General features: G+C 34.8%; 1 long non-coding RNA gene across 1 annotated transcript in view; it reads right to left on the minus strand.

Annotated features, from left to right (window-relative positions):
* LOC135840890 (uncharacterized) overlaps positions 1 to 3,796 on the minus strand; it is a 41,878-nt gene extending 38,082 nt beyond the window's left edge. The window contains exon 1 of the long non-coding RNA XR_010557796.1: positions 3,259 to 3,796. This is a non-coding gene — a long non-coding RNA (uncharacterized LOC135840890). The remainder of the gene's footprint in view (positions 1 to 3,258) is intronic.
* Between the last annotated feature and the right edge of the window lie 15,831 nt (positions 3,797 to 19,627).

Raw genomic sequence — 19,627 nt, forward strand, 5'->3', positions numbered from 1 at the left:
ATAAAAATTTTTAAACCATACAAGTAGTCCGGCATATGACAATAGGAGTAATTGCAACCCCCCCCCCACCGATCCTCCGGGACAACTTTTTTCTTAAAGGGGACACCCTAAGGAACATTTTAAAGCAAACTTGCTACAAAAAAAAGTGGGCCTTATTTACAAAATGGCGGCCATTTTGATTGACAGGTCAGCCGAAATCGCAGATTTTGCATTTTAATTTTTAACATAGGACTTGCACGAACTTTTTCAAACTTTACAAAGGTAGATCGAAAGATCATGCAAAAATTTATCACCTGCCAAAATTTTAAGTGCTAAAGTGCGTTTTTCGATTTTTGGTGAATTTTTGAAAATCGAATTTAGGCCAAAAATGAGGGAAAAAATCAAAATTTTACCAAATTGACCAAGAAAGCTGAAATTTGGGATATACCCTATTTTTGACATCCCAAATCGATTGGAAACGGTTACAACCCGTTTTGAGCAGTTCTGGAGCCTCCAGCAGATTTTAAAACTCGAAATTCCCACAAAATTCCATCAAATTGGAGTTGTAAAGCTAAAATTTATTCTAAAAACTAATTTCAATACGCTACGAAGTACGGCGGGTAAATTTCAAGTCGTTTTGGATCCTCCAGCGACTTTTTGAAAATTCCTGAAGCCTTCAGCAGATTTTTGAAACTTTAAATTTTCACAAAATTTCATCAAAATGGAGATAGAAAGCTGAAATTTACTCTACATTCTAATTTTAACACCCTCTGAAAACGACTTCTGGTGGATTTCAAATCATTTTAGAGCCTCCAAAGACTTTTTTGAAAATTACTGGAGCCTCCAGTAGATTTTTGAAACTTGAAATTTCCCCAAAATGTTATCAAACCAAGATGGAGAGTCGAAATTCATTCTGCAAACTAATTTTAATTCCCTACGAAGTTGACTGCTGGTGAATTTCAAGTCGTTTTGGAGCCTCCAGCAACTTTTTGAAAGGTTGTATGAGGTTTTTTTGGAAAATTGAAATTTCCTAAAAGTAGCTGGAAGCTTCAAAACCATTTGAAACCACCATGTAGTCTGCGAAGTAAATTTCAGCTTGCCAAATCCATTTGATAAATTAATGTTGGAGAAATTTCAAGTTTCAAAAATCTACTGGAGGCTGCAGTAATTTTCAAAAAATACGCTGGAGGTCCTAAAATGACTTGAAACCCACCTGAAGTCGTCTTCAGAGGGTATTAAAATTGGAGTGTAGAGTTGAAAAAGTTCGTGCAAGTCCTATGTTAAAATGCAAAATCTGCGATTTCGGCTGACCTGTCAATCAAAATGACCGCCATTTTGTAAGTAAGGCCAACTTTTTTTTTTGGCAAGTTTGCTTTAAAATGTTCCTTAGGATGTCCCCTTCAAGAAAAAAGTTGTCCCGGAAGATCGGCGGGGGGGAGTGCAATTACTCCTATTGTCATATGCCGGACTGAAGAGTAAATGGAAAGAGCGGGAAAACACTCATCACCGGTCAAAATTTCAAGTGCTAAATTGCTTTTATCGATTTTTGATGAATTTTCAAAAATCAAATTTCGGCCAAAATGTGAGAAAAAAATCAAAATTTTACCAAATTGACCTAGAAAGCTGAAATTTGGGATATACCCTAATTCGACCTGCCAAATCGATTGGAAACTGTTTCAAACCGTTTTAAGCAGTTCTGGAGCCTCCAGCAAATTTTTGAAACTCGAAATTCCCACATAATTTCATCAAAATGGTGTTGGAAAGCCGAAATTAATTCTGCAAACTAATTTCAATACGCTATGAAGTCGACTGCAGGTGAATTTCGAGTCATTTTGGAGCCTCCAACGATTTTTGAAAATTACTAGAGCCTCCAGTAGATTATTCAAACTTGAAATTTCCCCAAAACTTCATCAAATGGAGATGGAATGCTGAAATTAACTATGCACCCCAATTTTAACACCCCTGAAGACGACTTCAGGTGGGTTCAAGTCATTTTGGAGCCTCCAGCGACTTTCTGAAAATTACTGGAGCCTCCAGTAGGTTTTCGAAACTTGAAATTTTCCCAAAATTTTATCAAATGGAGATGTAAAGATGAAATTACCTATGCACTCCGATTTCAACACCCTCTGAAGACAAACTTTGGAGCCTCCAGTGACTTTTTGAAAGATTTCATGGCGTTTTTAGGAGAATTGAAATTTCCAAACAGTAGCTGGAAGCTTCAAAACCACTTGAAACCACCATGGAGTCGATTTCATATCGTATTGAAATTAATTCTCAGAATTAATTTTGGCTTTCCAACTTCATTTGATGAAATTTTGTGGGAATTTCGAGTTTCAAAAATTTGCTGGAGGCTCCAGAACTGCTTAAAACGGTTTGAAACAGTTTCCAATCGATTTGGCAGGTTGAAAATAGGGTATATCTCAAATTTCAGCTTTCTAGGTCAATTTGGTAAAATTTTGATTTTTTCCCTCATTTTTGGCCTAAATTTGATTTTTCAAAAATTCACCAAAAATCGAAAAGGGCACTCTAGCACTTGAAATTTTGACCGGTGATGAATGTTTGCCTGCTCTTTCGATCTATCCTTTGTAGGGTTTAAAAAATGTTATGCTAGTTCTATGTTGGAACGCAAAATCTGTGATTTCGGCTGACCTGTCAATCAAAATGGCCGCCATTTTGTATGTAGAGCCACTTTTTTTCGACGACAAGGGCTAGAAATGTTCCTTAGGACTCCCCCTTTAAGAAAACAGTTCTCCCGGAGAATCGACACGGGGTGCAATTGATCTTTATGCGGGCCCCCGATGAAAAAATTTCATAAAAATCGCCGACCCCCCCCCCCCTTTACCACTTCTTGGTCTAATTGACGTGGAATGACCCAGCATTGTTGAAAAAACTGCTCAAAAAGGAAAGCAATCCATTACTAAAGCTTCATAAAAAAACATGGTAGGCAGCATACCTAGACCATGGACCTACAGTAATACAATTCATAAACGTCCATTTTTTTTTTGTAACTTGGAAACCTTCGCATTGTTTTCTTATTAGAAATCCACTCAAGAATAAAACATCATTTCCCATTTACATCCTAATTCTATTTAAAGTGAGGAAAAACATTTAAAAATATTCCGAGATTCAACAATAATTCACCTAAGTACATAGGTATGCTTTTACAACCGAACAAAAAAGTTCTTTGCTTATTGCATCTTTATTCAAAAAATTCATCTTAAGTCCTTCAATCTAGGTACTAGTTACGTAAAAGATAAGTTGAAAAAAAAACTAACTTACCGAAATAACTGCTCAGGAGAATATACTGTCCTTTTCGAAGAAAATTGTCACCTCATCTAAGTATGAGGATCTCGTTCCACAAAAAAAAAGAAAAAAAAGATGGAACTAAATCACATTAACTTGCACGAAATTGTACACTTTGGTTTCGCGAATAAGACGTACTCGTATAGAGTCTACCAAACAATAACATTTAATACGAATCAAATTCACCGATAACACGAACTAGGTATAGAAAAAAATCGTATTCGAAAAACAAAATTTCAATATTTTACGCGAAAAAATTGGAAAAATTTACGATGCAGAATTCGCTAATTTATAACTAACCCGAAGTCCGAACCCGAACACGCCGCGTCAGTCATCAACCATAATGTACTTCGATTCGATCAGACTTGTACGAGAATCAGGTCTAAACTAAACACGTACTACGTCGAATTTTGTTCGTCTTCCATCGCAATTCGCATAGTAAAGAAATGCAGATGTTATCTTATCTACTTGTCGTAATTCCGAGAAAAGAGCAACTCGAAGGCTGCATGGAAGCCATTTTGATGGTTGTAAGATAACGTAATAATACATACGAGTACAACGCAATTTCGATAACTTTTCAGGACTAGTCTTGAAAAACATTTCTAGCCTTTGTATAATTTTCGCTGTTGAAGTGCAGGATTCAAATGTTGGGTCAATTTTGGTTTCCAGATGGGAAGGGGGGGACCTGCCTTGAATTCAGTGGAAATTGGATGAACATTGAACGTCGAGTGTGGTATCGAAGTCAAGGTACTGAAAATTACGACGATTTTGACGGTAATTTAGTTGTCCCATCTCCAAGGATTTCAGAGGGGGAGGGGTTGGTACAAACTTCAAATTTGTGGGAAAGTGTTGTCTAAAGAACGAGTCTGGTGCCAAAAACTAGGTTTCTACGAGTGAAATACACGATTTTGAGGTTCATAAAATTTCAAATCGGATGCAGTCGGAGTGCTCACAATCACATACATGTGTCTATTGCACCCCCCCCCCCCCATTTTTCGACGATTTTTTTTTTCTCAAGGGAGGAGTCCTTGGGAACAAAAATGACAGCAATTTTGGTTGATCTTCGGTCTCAAAATCAAGATTTTCTCTTTTCACGCTTGAATGATGCGGGCCAAGATAAAACTGAGAAGCAAAAAAAATGTTCTACGGGGTATTTGAAACTTTTTTTGACAATATGTTGAATTAGAGCGGGAAAATAACGTAAAAAAGCGAGGGCAATAAGAAAAAAATTGGCACATGAATTTTTCTCCGAGAATGTGTTCAGATGAACCCCCTGAACTACCAAAAAAAAGACCGCACCTCCTAACCCTGGAGCTAATTTTTTTAGGGGGCCAAAACCGGTTCCGATTTACGTTTTTTGCGATTTACTCCGAAAATATTAGGTTAACGAGAAAAACTACCATGACTAAAAATGTTCTCCTTCAAATTCTCGACAATTTGATACTACGCTCGATACCCATCCCTCAAGAGGGGTGTCTAAAAAAGGGATGGAAAGAGTAGGTGTTTCAAAAAAGTCAGTCCAATAAATTTGATCAAAGTTACCACTTAATATCATTTGTTTTCACTCAAATTTTTTTTTACAAAGTCTACTCACCCAACTATTAATCACTCTACCATTGATTGGTCTTCAACCCTCCCAAGGGGTTGGTGGGGGATGCTTGGTTTTTCAAGTAACACACAACTGAATCATATATTGGAAAAACGAATCTGGACATGCGATATATCGAATAGTATGTTTTCGAGGTCGCCAAGCACAAATACGAACTTATTTTTTGGGTCCCACCCCACAATATCCCTCTGTGCCCCAAAAAGGGGCCCAATTTCGAAAAATCGTGAAAGGTCGAGTGATATATTGAATGGTATGTTATCGAGGTCGCTGAATACGAATATGAACTTATGTTTTGAGTCCCACCTCACAATGTCATCTTAGCTCCAAAAAAAAGGCCAAATTTTGAAAAATCATGCGAAGTCGAGTGATAAGTATATCGAATGGTATATTTTCGGGATTCTATTTTGAAATATTTTATCAATTTATGAGTTTTTCCAGCAAAAAAAGAAACGTTATATATAATGTACCTAATCAATTTCATTTAAATTTCCCATAAAAAAATAATTCGAGGCACGTAAGTACCTATGGCAAAATTCACAAATAGAAATTAGTCGGATGATTATACATTTTATTTCGATGAAATTCGACAACAATGTGAAAGTCCTAGTTCCATTTTATTTTCTATTGAAAAATAATCAAAAACTGGTAGGTGTGAGCGTTTTAAAGAAAAATCTTTCTTTGCAAAATAAGCGTTCAAACTTTTTGAATAGCGATCCTGATAACATACCTTGGTAATACCTCTACTTACCTCTCCCATCTTCTCGCCGAAATTTGAAGAAAAAGATCACACCATGTTTTGTCGTTAACTTTTTTGGGGCTGAGAACCATTGTGCTTTTGATTTTAAAAATATGTGTTCAGCGATCTTGAAAACATACTATTCGATAAACTCGTATTTACATAATGTTCAGTGACTTTTCAAAATTTTATCCCATTAGGAGGGCGTATAAATGGGGGTTGAGGAACTATAAGCAGAAATCAAGTTCATATTCGTATTCAGCGACCTCGAAAACATACCATTCGATATATCACTCGACCTTTCACGATTTTTCAAAAGTGGGCCCCTTTTTGGGGCACAGAGGGATATTGTGGGGTGGGACCCAGAAAATAAGTTCGTATTTGTGCTTGGCGACCTCAAAAACATTCTATTTGATATATCACTCGACTTTTTGATGATTTTTTAAATGTTGGCCTCCTTGTCGGGGCACAGAGGGACATTGGGGGGGGGGGGGGGTGGGACACAAAAAATAAGTTCATATTCGTACTCAGCGACCTCGAAAACATACTATTCAATATATCGCATGCCCAGATTCGTTTTTCCAATATATGAGCATAATTCCAAATGCTCTTGTAGTTCGGCACCACCACTGAACGAACGCTAAAAGCTAAAATGAATCATATGAGTCAGTTATCAGGGGGAATGAGGACGAAGGACCCCCAACAAACTGGATGGTGTAACTTGTGGCAACGCTGCGCATGGAGAAACGAGAATCATAATAGAACGGTGAATGCGCAAATGTGTATTGAACTGATTGAACTACGAACGGTCAGTTGAAAGTAATGTTACCAACCTACGTTAGTTCAGAGCTGGAATTTATTTTTATTTTTTATTTTTTTTAAAAGAACGGGAATTAAAAACTCGTATTATTATTATTCATTATTCAATCGCTCAAGAGATTAAGGGCCATGGCCATATTTATAGACCATACTTAGCAATTGCTTGGCTAAACGCGTTTTCTTCCAACGCCTATATTATTTAACTGGTGAAGTAAAACGATTTTCTCGCGAAATAAACCTCAAAAGTCGAAAATCTCATTACTTTCCTAGTTAAATAATGTGCTATTTGATGCGAGGAATTCTATGAGCTGGTTAATTTTATTATCCTCAGTTTTTCACTTCCTAAATAAAGCAAAAAACTGACTCCAAACCCAAAATTTGATACTTAAGGATGGAAGATTGAATCAAAACCGAAAATTTTACAACTTCGTTGGTTTACAAATCCATTTCTGGGGTAATTTCAACTCAGAATCATGAATCCTATTTGTATTTTGCATAAACTTCTACCACCACCACCACCCCTCCCCGTTTTGTTTACTACGTAAACGACTAAAAATTTGAAGCTTTTAGTTTTTTTTCCTTTCGTGCAACTCTTTTTTTGACTTCTAAAAAATTTCTCCTTGAGAAGAATAAAAAAAATTATAAAAATCCTATTCATGATCTCCGCACTGTCTTTCAAAAATAATTTTTGCATTTTTTGCATTTTTTGCCTAGATTTCCGAGTTTTCCATCGCTTTTTTTTTTACAAAATACGATTGTAGATATGAAAGAGTAGGTACCTAGGTACTTCTATTTTAATTTTTATCGTTCATGTTTGGAGCTCACTCAGTCAATAAAAGTCTACCGGGAACTTTCGCATGGTAACCTCTTATGGGCAGTCCACCTCTGCCCTCACCCCATCACCCCTCAAATTCTCACAAGTACCTAGTGAACGTTAAAATTGTCGCAAAATACGATTTTCTTTTAATTGCGAATAAAAATTAAAATTTAAAAAATTAATAATAAGAAAATGTTTTCCAAAAATTGATAATGACAAATTTCGGGCCACAAAAATATAAGTTGATAATAGTCGTTTTCCCCCTAAATCAAGGTCATCGAGTAAGAATTTAGAGTCCATTTCATTACAAGGATTCACCCCTTTCTAATTTGCGTTTTTTTGGCCCTTGTCATTTTCAATTTTTGGAAAACATTTCCTTAGGCATTTACTATGTATTAGTGACGTATTTCCCTATAGTTGAGCGCCAAATTTTCAGCGGCACTGGGGCAGTAATTTATTAATTTTAAGAGAAAAAAAAAACATCTCTGTTTGAAACTTCAGTAAATTCAAAAATAAAAATAACAATTTTTCAATGAACTTTAGATACATTTATTAACTGGAAAAATTGGTATTTTTTTCTCATACCAGTCAGAAAATTTTCAGTCACCACCTCCCCCCTTCCCTAAACAAAGCTCAATTCTTTTCTTGTCAGATTGATTTATTTTCACTAAATTGAATAACAAATTTAAAAAAAACTATTGTAAAACTCGCATTCAAGTATCCTAACATGAGAAAAAAACAGCTGAGAAGAAAGATTTTGATGGAACGAGGGTAAACAGTAAACTTGTGAAGGAACCATTCGATGCAGACCCCAAATTTCAGTTCAGCGAACTCAAATTGGGGGGAAAATCATCTCTATCGAACTGTTATGTAGAATTTTGCCCTGAATTGGTGAATTTTGATTTTTTCAAAATTTGTTTTTGCTCTATTATAAGCAAAAGACTACTTTTATCGAAAAAAGGGTAATCTCGAAAGTTCTTCAGTTTGTCAAGAAGAATCGGAATATTGTTGTTTCAAATATCAATTACCTACTCATTCATCCTACCTAACCTGATTTGAAGTAGGAATAAGTAAGTAGGTAATTCACATTTTAAACCTCCATGTCCCTTTAATACTCGACACACTGAACAACTTTTATTATTACACATTTTTCAATTCAATCAACGGTTGACTCAAAATAGAGCGACAAATAATTTTGAAAAACCCAAAATTGATCAGTTCTGGGCAAGATATCACGAAATAATCAGAAATAAGATGGGTTTCCTACCAAATTGAGGCTCCTGAACTCAAATTTGGACTCTATTCCAGCTCAAATATGACCCAAGGACCCCCTCATCAATTTCGTTGATAAATCAATCCCCCCTCCTCCTAAAATTAATTTTTTGTAAAAACATTTCACAGCTGTATCAATAATGCATAAACACATGCGTGCACAAAATTTCAGCTCATTCTAATGGTTTGAGCCCAAAATACACTCAAAAAACATATTTTCATCAGTTTTTTGGCTGAGCGAGAAATATCCAGATGCCGTGTATGAACTGTACTGGGTTTTATTTCGAGACGTAAAAATGTAGAGAAAACTGTGAAAAAAACAATTTTCTTGGGTTATTATCGTCAGATCAAACTGAAATTTTGTATGTAAATGTACCAATGCACTATTGACGTAGCTGTGAAATTTTTTTTCAAAAAAATTGGTTTCAGAAGGATAGGGGTTGAATTAACGATGAACATGATGAGGGGGGCACTTTGGTCATATTTAGGCTGGAATAGAGTCCAAATTCGAGTTTAGGACTTCAGGTGCCTCGATTTAGTAGGAAACCTATCTTATTTCTGATTATTTCGTAATATTTCGCTCAAAAGTGATCAATTTTGGATTTTTCAAAATTAAGTATTTTTATTTTGCTCTATTTTGAGTCAACCATTGATTGAATCAAAAAATGTGTAATAATAAAAGTTATTCAGCGTGTCGAGTACTAGAGGGGCATTGAGGTTTAAAATGTGAATTACCTACCTACTTATTCCTACTTCAAATCAAGTTGGGTAGGATGAAAGAGTAGATAATTGATATTTGAAAGTACACTATTCTGATTCTGCTCAACAAACTGAACAACTTTTATTATTACACATTTTTCAATTCAATCAATGGTTGACTCAAAATAGAGCAAACAAAATTTTGAAAAATCCAAAATTGATCAGTTCGGAGCGAAATATTACAAAATAATCAAAAATAAGATAGGTTTCCTACTAAATTGAGGCTCCGGAACTCGAATTTGGACTCTATTCCAGCCTAACTATGACCAAAGTACCCCCTTCATCATGTTCATCGTTAAATCAACCCCTATCCTCTTGAAACCAATTTTTTTTGAAAAAAAATTTCACAGCTACGTCAATAGTGCATTGGCACATTTACATACCAAATTTCAGTTTGATCTGACGATAATAACCCAAGAAAATTGTTTTTTCATACTTTACTCTACATTTTTACGTCACGAAATGAAACCCAGTACAGTTCATACACAGCACCTGGATATTTCTCGCTTAGCCGAAAAACTGACAAAAAAAATGTGTTTTTTGAGTGCATTTTGGCCGAAAACCATACGAAGGAGCTGAATTTCGGTATATGACCGAATTAAAACACCATTGATAGGTCTGTAGACTATTTTTTCGAAAAAAAAAGAAAATTGTTGAGAGTGGGAGTGGATTTTTTAATAAAATGCGCTTGAGGGGGCAGGGTTTACAATTGCATAAAAATGGAATCAGAATTCAAGTTCAGCCTCAGCGACCTCGAATTAGTGGGTAGACCTGTTTCACATTAATTTTCTGGTTGTATTCAGTCATATCCGGCCCAAAAGGAAAGAATTTTGTTTTTTTTTTTCAAAATTCTGTTTTGCATTAATTCAAGAAAACAGCAGGTTGAATCGAGAAAACTATGATGACCGAAGTTGTTCAGCATGAAAAGTACTAGTGGAACAAATTAATTTCGAATGTGAACTACGTACTTCCTAATTCCTGCTTCCAGCTTACTTGTGTCGAATCAGAAAGATAGGTTGGTGATTGACATATGAAAAACCAATACCTATTCTGCTCGTACTGGACAGTTTTCTTGAATTAAAGCAAATAATTTTTTTAAAAAGAATCAAAATTCATCAGTTTTGAAAAAAAAAACTACAATTAAAATATGTAACTGAAAACATATATTTTTCCGGTACTATGTAATTCGAGGCTGTTGAACTCGAATTTAAAACCAATTCTAATTCAATATGAATTTAACACCTCCATGATCAAGTTTAGGTACCCTAAGAACTGCCCCTCTCTTCCATCTGTTTTTTGATAAAATAGTCTAGATACATACAACACTCATCAACGGTCTAATATGACACAACTTGGTTTTTAACTGCTTAAATTAATTTCCAAATTTCCCATACCTACTTGTACTGGAATTGAAATTCTGGAGAGTTGGAGAGATTGAAAATCTCACCGGAGTCACTTCAATGACCAAAAATGGTCAAATTCAGTTTGAGAAAGTTTAGTATTTGATAAAGTGGAAAAAGCTGTGCCTATTGCAAATCATAATTTACAATATTTCAACATGAAGTGGGTACATTCATATGCCTTATGCCCTATCCAAATCTAACAGGCCTAAGTTCTTTTTTCCTGTAGGTAGGTACCTACTTCCAAAACTGAAAGAACTTGGTGAATTAAACAGCAGAGAAATAAATACTTAACATCTTTGGATTTGCTTATTCATTTAGCGCCAAACAGCACATGGTTACGAGAACGTTTTCTTTATTAAGCCGATATCCTGTTGTAAATTTAGCGGTCAACTGCCTTGAAGGACATTAGCTTAGTCAGCTGGGCAAGGGAATTCGTCACACATGGGTATTTTTTTACTCGCCTACTGTAACGCCCGGGTAGAATGTTGAATAACGAGCACTCTGTCGAATAGTGGTACTTTTATTTAGACTGCAGGGAGATTGACACTTTTATACCTACAAGATTTACAACCTATGATGTTAACGTTTCTTGTTTCTTGTTTTTTTTTTCCAGAGAATTATTGACGGGTGAAAACTACGATCTTTTGTATTCATGCACTGACAATACTATACCATACAAACACACGTTTTAGTGCCCACGTTTGGGATCGTGTTCTTGAGCTCAAATATTTACGAGTATGTAACCTAGTTGGATGATCATCACTGAAAAAAAAAATGTTAAGAATAAACCGAAATTTTGTTATGTGATGTCGGCAGAGTTGTTATCCTGGGCTCAACCTGATCATGGTGTATTTTAAAATGAACAATGAAAACTTTCGCTCAATTTTACTCAAAATAAAGGTAATTTCTTGAAATCTTCAGCTATTAAAAAAGGCTGAACATGATACTCATAAATTTGAGAGTTTGGCACAAAAAACATGGTTTTCAAGATGGTATACAAAATAGGGCAAGTCATCAGTTATAAGTGAACAAAAATTGACCTCCTATCTACTTTTTTCAGCTTGGTAAATCGCCATTTTCCTCTCGAAGACTTCTGCGGATTTCAAAAATTTGATTGTCATTGCTACAATCAAAAGTTCTCTTTTTCACCTCGTAAAATCGTAATTTTCTAAAGGAACACTTTTGCGGATTTCAAAAAATTTGGCACTAATAGAAATCGGATAAAATTCTCTATAAAATGGATGGTATACCATAATAAAAGAGTGTCTTTAATGTGCTTCAAAAGTTCTAAACATTGTCAAAGTTCAAAGTTCCCAGAATTCTGTTTCAAAAAATATACACTCTGGTTGGAATGGTTCTTAAAACAAAAAACAATCGAATTTTTTGTACATCTGGTAGTTTATAAATGCCATTGAAACATTTGAAAACCCAGTAAGATCAGCTCATCTAATGAACTTCAGGGACTCAAATTTTAGTCAAACAGTCTGTGCTGAATACTAAATCGACTCATACCACCATCGGCCGGATCCGGCCATCTGGTCAAAAATCATAATTTGTTACTGTTTTTTCTCATATTTTTTGTGAATATGAAAAATGCGTTTTTCTTCCCACAACATGAACTTTAGCAGCTGAAATTTTGGCCGAAGGGTCTATGCTTGATACCTAATTGATTAATTATTACCATCGGCCATATCTGGAATAATCATCAGAAATCGAATTTTTTGTCCATCTGGTTGCTAATTCAAGTTTTTGAAAAACTTGAAAAACCAATAAAATATAAATGAGCTCATCAAATGAACTTCAGGAGCTCAGATTTTGGGTCAAACACTCTGTGCTGAATATCAAATAAACTCATACCATCATCGTCCAAATCAGGCTGTCCGTTCAAAAAAAACAGATTTTTTTATTGCTTTTTCTCATGTTATGTGACAAAAATCGATTTCAGATGATAATTCCAGATCCGGCCGGCGGTACAGTTGAGTCGATTAGATATCAAGCATAGACCCTTCGGCCAAAATTTCAGCTGCTGAAGTTCATATTATAGTGAGGAGAAACGGACTTTTTCGTATTCACAGAAAATATGAGAAAAAATAGTGAAAAATTTTTTTCTGGCCGAACGGATTGATCCGGTCAATGATGGTATGGGTCGATCATGAAGACTGCCTTTGGCCAAAATTTGAGCTCTGGAATTTGATACGATGAAGAGATGGATATTTCAGATATTTGTAATTTTTCCCCGTTTTCTGAGTTGAACAGTTTTACCTGTGGGGCTGTGGCCACAAAACTACAAAAATGCTCGCCAAAAATCGAAAAATCAACTTCATCAGCTGAAAATTGGGGGATGGGGGTTTTTCGAGGACCTCTTTCCACCAGTCCAAGTTTCATTCCAATCGCAGATTAGCATGTGGTAGAGTTCCCTGTAAAGTACAAGTAAACATTTTTCAATTCGTTTTTTTTTTATGGAAGAACACTATTTATGTAAAAATTGGAAAAACAAAAAAAATGACTAAGGCCGCTTTTCCAAGGAACCCCTTACTTTTGGACCATAAAAGCATATGATTGTGAAGGATGTCAAGGTGATTTATACTGTTTAACAGTTATTGAGTGTTAAAATTCAGTGTATCCACAATTTTGCTCCAAATACGAGTATGAAATAATTTCTTACTGTTGCTGGAATAATTCTCAAAAATGGGCTACATTTTCTAAATTACTTACCCATTATAATGCAGTGAAAAACTGAAAAATATTGTTTAAATAATATGTTATTCAACGAGTCAAATTAAGTGATTTTCGACGATTTTTAAATTTTAATTACTTCCCTCGCTTTTCTCGGGAAATAAACCTCAGAAATCGTCTAAAATAACTTCATTTTTCTAGTAGGATAAAACACCATTCCCATGTTTTTTGAGAGATTCAGTAAAAATAAACCAAGGTAAATTAAAAAAAAAACGAATTGGATGAGTAAATTGTACGTTTCATTATGCCTACATAAATCACATCGGCAACTCCTATAACAAATGCACAACGAGTAATGGAACGGGTAAAATTGGCCGCTTCACATGGGTATCCCTGAGGGCTGAGATCTAAATAAACGTTGAACGAGTAAAATAACGGGAATAAGAAAGAACGATACTGCCGTATCCAGTTTCTATATACGTTCGCCCACCAGCCTACGTCCTTCTACTTTCACAACATACTAGTATTTGTTGGGGGTCTTTCATCCTGTTAGGGCTCTATATAAACCAGGTGAGCGCATCCACCATTTTGTTCCCTGAAGTGATAACGAACCAGTAATTATGCATACAATTTCTTATGTAAAAAATGCAATTTTTTAAATTGTTCGCGAGTTTGGGTGAACTGTTATGCAGTCTTAAATTAAAGACAATAAAATTCCCTATCGATTGATGTTAAATTTTGATCATTTCGCGTAAAAATAACGATTTAATGAATATTTCAATTTTACTGATTTTTGCATACTACGTACGTCATCTTTAAAGTAAAAATACTCGAAATTTTCAGTGGACACATAAGTATTTTATTACAGTAAAATGTTCGTTATTTTATCCTCTTTAAAATGAGCTATTAGCGAAAGCTCTACATGCAACCGTTCAAAAGTTTTCGAAGTTGAAAGTTGCGAAAATCAGCTGCGGGCAGTAAGTATTTGACTTTGAACAAATTTTACTCAAAATTTTCTACGGACACATGGATATTTTAATACAGCAAAATGTTCGTAATTTTATCGTCTTTAAAATGAGCTTATAACGAAAGTTCTACCTCTCATCGTTCAAAAGATCTTGAAGATCAAAGTTGCGGAAAGTAAAATACTGATCAAAACTAAGTGACATGATAACAGTGATAACACAATTTGACCACTTTCCGCAACTTTGAACTTCAAAAACTTTTGAACGGTTGAAGGTAGAGCTTTCGGTAAACAACCATTTTAAAAAGGATACAATTACGAACATTTTGATGTATTAAAATACCTACGTGTCCACTGAAAATTTCGAGTAATATTAGTTCAAAGTTCAGTACTTACCATCCGCAGCTTGTTTTCCCAACTTTCAACTTCGAAAACTTTTGAACGGTTGCATGTAGAGCTTTCGGTAATAGCTCATTTTAAAGAGGATAAAATAACGAACATTTTGCTGTATTAAAATACCTATGCGTCCACTGAAAATTTCGAGTATTTTTAGTTTAAAGACGACGTACGTAGTACGCAGAAATCAGTAAAATTGAAGTATTCATAAAGTCGTTATTTTTTCATGAAATGATCAAAATTTAACATCGATCGATAGGAAATTTTATTGTCTTTAATTTGAGACTACACGTAAGTTCACCCGGACTCGCGAACTATCGAGAAAATTGCATTTTTTACGTGAGAAATTGTATGCATACTTACTAGTCCGTTATCACTCAGGGAACAAAATGGCCGATGCGCTCACCCACTTTATATAGAGCCTTAATCCTGTGTGCCGTTATCAGTTCAGTCAGTGAAGGTAAACAAATAACACTCAACTTCGAATTTCAAAATGATTTTGATGAAAATTGAAAATGTTACTGCAGTTACTTTACTACCAAAGTACCGATGATTATTCACTTAAATTCTGCGGAATATAGCTTTTAAAACTTAACTTGTTGTATGTTGTATGTGATCTTTCGAAAATACGCCATGCTAATTGAATAAAATTGATGTTTCCAAGTTCAAAGTTTTTCTCCTACAATATTGGCATGTTCCAAAGCAAGTATATTATTACACTGTATTAAAATTGCAGACGAAGCTGCGTGAACACAGGGGTGTTATACATATTAGTGTAAAAATATATCAAAGTGAAGTTTGAACTCAATCTAATAAAAATTGAATGGTAATTAATGCTGGGATTTTGTAATTTATTGCATCATGTAGCGTGAAATGCAGATACGAGTAATTGTCATCACACTATTGAAACACCTATACATATGTCCACTCCATTTTGTCTTACGATACGATACAACGAAATAATACTTGGAACTTGTCAGCCTTTGAGTACCTATGTAATATATACTCAAAGAGGAGAGCAGACTTTGAACTTGAATAAAACTTGAGTGGTAAAAGCTAAGAGCTAAGCTAGGATTCTCCATGTAAATCAATGAAATCAATAATCATTGCAGACAATTTTACACTATTAAAATACTTATGTGCCCACTGCCCACTCAATGTTTTCCAAGTATTTCTTAAATTTCATTTTAATTGAAAATACAATTTTTTGTAAACATCGCCATCATCAGTAAACATACACTATACACTTCTGATAACGGCAATGTGCTGAAATAGAAAATTAACGAGATTGCTCGTTATATTACACTGGTGGTGCCGAACTACAAGAGCATTTGGAATTATGCAATATATGATTCAGTTGTGTGTTACTTGAAAAACCAAGCATCCCCCACCAACCCCTTGGGAGGGTTGAAGACCAATCAATGGTAGAGTGATTAATAGTTGGGTGAGTAGACTTTGTAAAAAAAATTTTAGCGAAAACAAATGATATTAAGTGGTAACTTTGATCAAATTTATTGGACTGACTTTTTTTGAAACACCTACTCTTTCCACCCCTTTTTTAGACACCCCTCTTGAGGGATGGGTATCGAGCGTAGTATCAAATTGTCGAGAATTTGAAGGAGAACATTTCTAGTCGTGGTAGTTTTTCTCGTAAACCTAATATTTTCGGAGTAAATCGCAAAAAACGTAAATCGGAACCGGTTTTAGCCCCCTAAAAAAATTAGCTCCAGGGTTAGGAGGTGCGGTTTTTTTTTTGGTTGTTCAGGGGGTTCATCTGAAGACATTCCTGGAGAAAAAATTTAAGTGCCAATTTTTTCCTTTTTAAAATCGCTATTTGCCTGCTCTAAATGCGTGATTGCGTGAAACGTTCGGATTTCAAATGGGTGTAAAATCTCCTCTCCAAGAAAATTTTTAAGCTAGCATATTATGTTTCTTGCTCAGGTTGATTCAATGCTTGGAATTCCAAATAAACAGAAAAATCTGATTGAACGTATCAGAACGTTATTTCTGAAATTTTGACATGATTTCAGCAAATTTATTTATTCCTCCCCCCCCCCCCCCCCAGTTTTGGAAAGTTAGATTTTATATATAAACGTCCACTTCGCAATGTAAACATAAATTTTAGAAATTGATAATTTTTTTCCAATGTTTTAATATTCTGACAAAATGTTAAAAATTTACTGAGTTTTTTTCCAAGCTTTTAAAAGTCAGAAAAAACATTGCGAAATCTAATTAAAACTCTTAACTAGGTAAATTTCTCCCCTCGAGGATTCATCTGGATTTTTTCCAACTTCTTAAAAGTCAAACGAAAGACTAGAACTTTGACATTATATGGAAATATTATAACTGGTAATGTTTTTCTAAAATTTTAAAGTCTGACATTGGTAATTACCTACTAATTTCAAGAATTTTTTGTGAAATCGCGATTTTTTATAAACTCTTAACAGTGAGGCAAAATTTAGAAAATCTCAAATAAAATTGTCCCTGAACTAATAGGTATCAATAATTTTGTAAACATTTTTTCCGAGTTTTCAAAAGTCTGACATAATTTTAAAAGTTAACCGGGCAACATTTATTTGGAAATTTTTAATTTTCGTGTTGTTTTGAGTCAGAATTCTTGCAAATAACTACCTACATTCGCAAAATAGGGTTTCGATCAAGCAAGAGGGCAGAATAAATAACTATACTTAAACTTATTCTCTCGTATCGTTAGTTCGTTTCATACAGATTTGTTTCTCATAGTTGGGAATGGATATGTTCAAATAAATTTAACTACTCATGCATTTTATGCAACATGCAATTAGCAATTTCGTTCGGTAAACAAACAACAAAATTTGAAATATATTGCGCGAGTATAAGGTAGGGTATGTGTATGTATGGTATAGCTAGGTACCACCAAGATACAGAGAATGAGAGAAATGAACAAGAGAAAACTAAAACTAGGTTCTGAGAGAAATATTACCGAAGTTGTTGGCGAATATGGTTTGCAACTGCTGCAGCAGCAGCAGCAGATGTAACAATAACGATAAATAAATTCGATTGAAAAATACATACCGTTGTATGTACTTTTCGTGTGCACGTACATTAAATTGCAATTCTCTCGTTATTGTGTACGGCTAAAGTTTTTACGAAACATTTACTCAAACAACGATCAACAAATGATATAAGCAATTTTATAACCTTGATTCTTTATCCATTATTGTTTTTCCATTTTGCGGTTTATTTTATTTATGTTTATAGGTCGTAATTTCAATACAGATGTAATTACCTGTGTACCTTCAACCTTGCTATAGGGGAGTACCCCAACCGGCACAAAGGTTCGGGAACTTGACAGAGAGGAATCAAAAGAGGACCCCAAAATAGACCTCCAGCAAAATTTTCAGACGCTGATATCCATTTTTCAATTTATGAGAAATTTTGAAAAATTCGAAGGTTCATTACTCGTAAAAAAAAATCAAAATTTGATCAAATTAGTTTTCGAAAAAAAAAAACAAAAAAACACATCTAAGTACGTACACAAATAATAAGCTTGAATTTACCATATCACCGTTCCATCAACTCCAGTCGCCAGTTCATCGTCAAATTATCCAATAAATTTCTTCCAAGCGTAAGTAAGTATCCTAATAAGACTCAAGAATAAAGGTTCGAGCAATTCGAAGTGTACGAATATGAGCACATATCATCACGTATTTATAACTCTACAAGTTGCATTCATGTCATAATGTACCTTTATTCTAACAACGAAAACATGCCCAGGGTAAATTACATGAATACTGTACAAGTGTACACTTTTGAAAAAGAACGACGACATGCTTCATTCCTTCATTATATTTGTAGGTACATCTGTAGCGTATTTTCGCGCCGGACGCGGCATCTCCATCGCTATAATACCTACCTACATAGATACATATAAGCGCATACAGCTACTATATCGTCCATTAATTATTAAAAATTTGGTATAAACGCGCACTGTTCGCTCGTCTACTAAATGGACCTTCTATAAAGTATTCGCTCGTTTATACATACGAGTACGTAAAAAGCACGCCGAGCATGCGGTAGACGGGCATCGAGATGGGAAAGAGGGCTGGGTGGAGAGCAACTTTTACATTATGACACATACGAATTCCGCGAAAAACACTACGGAGCGTATGTTTTAATAAATAAATTTTTACAGCACGAGATATCCCGACTAAAAATGAAGCGATATTTTTTTATGAAAAATAAATAAATAGATAGATGTGCTATATGAATATAATACCAGCATCGCATCGTAACATAACGTACCTATATGTAACGCATACCTAAACCTATTACAGCTAACCTATACGAGAACTTCGAGAACTATAAACTCGTTGAAGGGGGCGCCATTCATCAAAAATATTTTCCTATTTTTTTCGTGTTTTTATGCTTTTACTCGCGAGACACGCGTGTCATGTTTTAAAACGAAAAGAAAACGTGTACAAACGATCGCACATAAGGTACATGTATAGGGCGTTAAACTATAGGAAAATTCCTCTTGGTCGAGCACAAATTTCTACAACTATGAAGCATAATACCCTTTCCTTCTTACTACAATTCGAGCGAATAGTAATCATACATACATATGTATTATACGAAATACGAGGCTCGAAAGGGTTAATTTTAATATGTGGAAAAGTTAATATCATCGAGTAACATACCTACTCGCCCTTCGTCTCAGTTGGATATTTTAATAACATGGATGATGAATATGAATTCTTCTTGATACCAGTGGAGTCAGTGGAAGGACACAGGAGGAATCAGAGAGGCCTTCGACGCCCTATTCTTCAAAATATGATTATTTTGCCGTTCTTGGATGTAATTCTAGCTAGCACTCATGCACACCACCGAACTTTTCCAAGCACACTGGAACATC

Source organism: Planococcus citri, chromosome 3, assembly GCF_950023065.1.
Source record: "Planococcus citri chromosome 3, ihPlaCitr1.1, whole genome shotgun sequence".
Taxonomy (NCBI): Eukaryota; Metazoa; Arthropoda; class Insecta; order Hemiptera; family Pseudococcidae; genus Planococcus; species Planococcus citri.